Source organism: Trachypithecus francoisi, unplaced genomic scaffold (genome assembly GCF_009764315.1).
Source record: "Trachypithecus francoisi isolate TF-2019V2 unplaced genomic scaffold, Tfra_2.0 Lachesis_group8, whole genome shotgun sequence".
NCBI lineage: Eukaryota > Metazoa > Chordata > Mammalia > Primates > Cercopithecidae > Trachypithecus > Trachypithecus francoisi.
Window position 1 is genome coordinate 14,273,780 of NW_022681473.1, and position 4,112 is coordinate 14,277,891.

The 4,112-nt window shown below is 47.5% G+C and overlaps 1 pseudogene; it reads left to right on the plus strand.

Annotated features, from left to right (window-relative positions):
- The first annotated feature begins 564 nt into the window (after window positions 1-564).
- LOC117080582 lies at window positions 565-2,880 on the plus strand (annotated as a pseudogene).
- The last annotated feature ends 1,232 nt before the right edge of the window (window positions 2,881-4,112 follow it).

Here is a 4,112-nt window from a genome sequence, read left to right on the forward strand (position 1 = left end):
CATATTTTAACAGAGTCCTTTTCAGGCCTTGTCAGCTCTGCCCCAGATAATGTCATCCCCTAAGGCAGAACTATTAGGGCTTATAACAATGAAACCTACAGGACAAGTGTCCAAGAGTTTCACTCCTCTCTTTTGTGGAAACAGCCTCCACCCCCAGGAAAATGGGGAACCGGGTTGGCCTTGACTTACAGCTTGCATGGGTATGGTGGAGGCAGGCTGTTTCAGTAAGGATGATGTTGTCATTTGCCTCTGTGTTTCCAGTAAAAGGAAACTGGAATTGGAGTCCCAGGAAACAGCAATCAGGGGAAATGTAAAATATCAAGCCCAAGAGAGTGAGAAAAAAGAAAAGACAACCTTTCTGGTGGCAGAAGTAGTAGGGTGTGGTGGGGTCACACTTTTTCTAAGCGCACACCCCTGCAGCAGAGTAACCAGCCAGGGCTGGGGGAAAATTAGGATAGTTAACTCTTGGGAAAGTAGGGCTGTGTTTGCATGTGTGGCGTGGCATAAATTTTTCAAAGTCCTGATGGACTTTCGTATTCTAACCAACTCTCATTTCCTTATTTTGCAATTAGATTAGCTTAAAGAGAAACTGGTAGCTTTTGGAAAACTGTTGAATTTTGGAGAACTGTTTCCACAGCTGCTTTCTTTTTCTCCATTTAGTTTGCCTGAAGCTTGCTGGCCGCTGTGTAGGCTCCTGTGTGACTGGGGCTGTCTGAGCCATGAACAGCTTCAGGGCTGCCATCTTTTTCTGGACAGTGGCAGCATGGGCTACATCAGGCAAGCCTTTGGGAGAGACAGATGAAGCTGGAGTTCAAAAATGCAAGGATGCCTTGAAACTGCCTGTCCTGGAAGTCCTACCTGGAGGGGGGCTGGGACAATCTGCAGAATGTGGATATGGGATGGGTGATGGACTTGACTTACACCAACTGCAGGACAACTGAGGATGGACAGCATATCACCCCGATGAAATCTTCACCATTCCCCAGAAACAGAGCAACCTGGAGATGAACTCAGAAATCCTGGAATCTTAGGTTAATTACCAGAGCAGCACCTCCTACTCCATCAACACAGATCTCTCACTTTATTCCAAAGTCAATGGCAAGTTCTCTGCTGAGTTCCAGAGGATGAAAACCCTTCAAGTGAAGGACCAAGCTATAACTACCCGAGTTCAGGTAAGAAACCTCATCTACACAGTCAAAATCAACCCAACTGTAGAGCTAAGCTCAGGTTTCAGGAAGGAGCTCCTTGACATCTCTGACCGTCTAGAGAACAACCAGACGAGGATGGCCACCTACCTGGCAGAACTCCTGGTCCTCAACTATGGCACCCACGTCATCACCAGTGTCGACGCTGGGGCTGCTCTTATCCAGTAGGACCACATCAAGGCCTCCTTTCTCCAAGACAGCCAGAGCAGTCGTAGTGCCGTGACTGCCTCTGTTGGACTTACCTTCCAAAACACCGTGAAATTCAAATTTGAGGAAAACTATATCTCGCAGGATGTCCTTACCAAGAGCTACCTCTCAAACCGAACCAATTCCAGGGTGCAGAGCAGGTATGGAGGGGTTCCTTTTTACCCAGGCATCACCCTCCAGGCCTGGCAACAGGTGGCCAACCACCAACCACCTGGTGGCCATCGACCTCTCTGGCCTGCCGCTGCATTTCTTCATCAACCCCAACAACATGCTGCCTGACTTGCCAGGCCCCCTGGTGAGGAAGGTGTCAAAGACGGTGGAAACTGCTGTGAAGCGCTATTACACATTCAACACCTACCCTGGCTGCACAGATCTCAATTCTCCCAACTTCAATTTTCAGGCCAACACAGATGATGACTCCTGCGAGGGGAAAATGACCAACTTCTCTTTCAGTGGGGTTTACCAGAAATGCACTCAGCTCTCAGAGAATAGGGATGTCCTCCTCTGCCAAAAGTTGGAGCAGAAGAATCCACTCACTGGTGATTTCTCCTGCCCCTCTGATTACTCCCCAGTGTACCTGCTATCCGAGACTCGTGAGGAGGGTTACAACCATCTGGAGTGTTGTAAGAAGTGCACCCTCCTTGTCTTCTGCAAGACCGTGTGTGAAGATATGTTCCAGGTGGCAAAGGCTGAATTTAGGGCTTTTTGGTGTGTGGCCAGTAGCCAAGTACCTGAGAACTCAGGACTGCTTTTCGGAGGCCTCTTCAGCAGCAACAGCATAAACCCCATGACAAATGCACAGTCATGCCCAGCCGGCTACTTTCCACTGAGACGCTTTGAAAACCTCAAGGTCTGCGTTTCTCAGGACTATGAGTTGGGAAGCAGGTTTGTGGTCCCTTTTGGTGGGTTCTTCAGCTGCACAGTTGGGTACACCCTGGTAGATCCAGGCATATCCAAAGATTTAGGGGCACATTCCCTGAAAAAGTGGCCAAGGGGCTTCAGCCAGCACCTAGCCCTCATCAGCGATGGATGCCAAGTGTCCTACTGCGTCAAGGCCAGGCTCTTTACAGAAAAGTTCCTTCCTCCTGCTAGTCTCCCGCCTTTCACCCAGCCGCCCCTTATGAGTTAGGCTGACACCAATGCTGTCATAGTGACCAGTTCTGAGAATGCGAGATCCTGGATTAAAGATTCCCAGACCCACCAGTGGAGGCTGGGAGAGCTGATAGAGCTGCACAGCACCATGAATGCCATCCATGGGGATGGTGGTGGGCTGTCAGGAGGGACTACAGCTGGTATCGCAGTGGGGGCCACCACCATTTTGGCTGTTGTCATCACCCTGGCCATCTATGGCACTGGGAATTTCAAGAAGAGGGGATACTGGGCATTTTGGAAGAGGCAGAGTTTGGTTCCAGGCACTGCAGCAACTGGAGACACCCCTGACCAACAGCATTAAATCTGAAATCTCTCCCTGAAAAGGGTTTCTCTCATCTCCAAACAGCGTGGTCATTTCTGATTAATTCTGTTTTCCTAAGTATTGAAATGACAAGTGCAACCAAAATCATATAGAAATTTGAGACTTCTTGTTTAGGTCTCTGGGCCAGGAAATTCATATTGCTACATGGACAAGGGTGGGGTTGGGGAGAGGGAACAGTTGGGACTCTTGAAGCAAACGTCATCCTGGGACTAAAATAGGAAGCAGATACCCTTTCCCAATGTGTGTCACTTTCTTCACCTGAAGGCATTTGTGTAAAAGTGGAGGAGTGGGAATGTGAACGTTTGGATTTGGAAGCCATGCATTTACTCTGAAGTCTGCAGTGGTTTCCAACGTGTGTGCTGTAAAAATTTCTGCTTAAAGGCACCTCTCTCTCTCTCTCTTCCCCACTCCCCCACCTTTAAAGTTGTCTGAATTTCATGCTACTAGAGCCTAGCAAAACCCTGAAAAGCCACAAGTCCTGCTTGGCCACTGCTTTTTAACTTTTGGGCCTCCCTGTTGACAGACTGTGTTATCTCCTCCATGTCATCTAAACAGCATCTGAACAGGAAGATGTTGCCTGAGCCAATTCCACTTTTTTCCAGCTGCCCCATTAAGTCTTCCTTAGACCAGACCACTGTTGGACTTCTGACTAGTGTCATGAAGTCCTCCGAAAATATTTTAACATATAAGCTTCTATTAGTGGGTCAATGGGGAAGGGAGAGTTTGTAGACAAGGAGTAAGGGAAGACAGATAAAAACTGAAAAAGATTCTGGTGCTCAGGAGAAACTGAAATTCTTACCCACAGCTAACTACCTGATTCCTTCCTCTTAGCTCATCATAAATGGGGCATTGAAAGGAGCTGTAGATTTGGATAGACCAAATTTTATGGTTTCATGTTCTATGTTACAAAAGTACAACCCCTTCTTCTTCCAATAATGGTCCTTACCCTTCCCGTCTTCCTGTTATATGCACACACACACACACACACACACACACGCCACATTTCAGTAAGTTTGCATTGTTCTGGGGGTGAAAAAGGCAAGAAGTTAAAGTAAGCCCACATCTAAGTATTATTTCTTCCCTAAAACCAAAACAGAGTAGGTAACACCAATTATGGACCCTTCCTTTTTTTTTCCAGCAGAAAAGGAGCTGACCATGATCAAATCCATGTTTTCAAATGAACTGAAAAAGGCATCCAGCACCATTTGCAACCCATTTATTTCGGT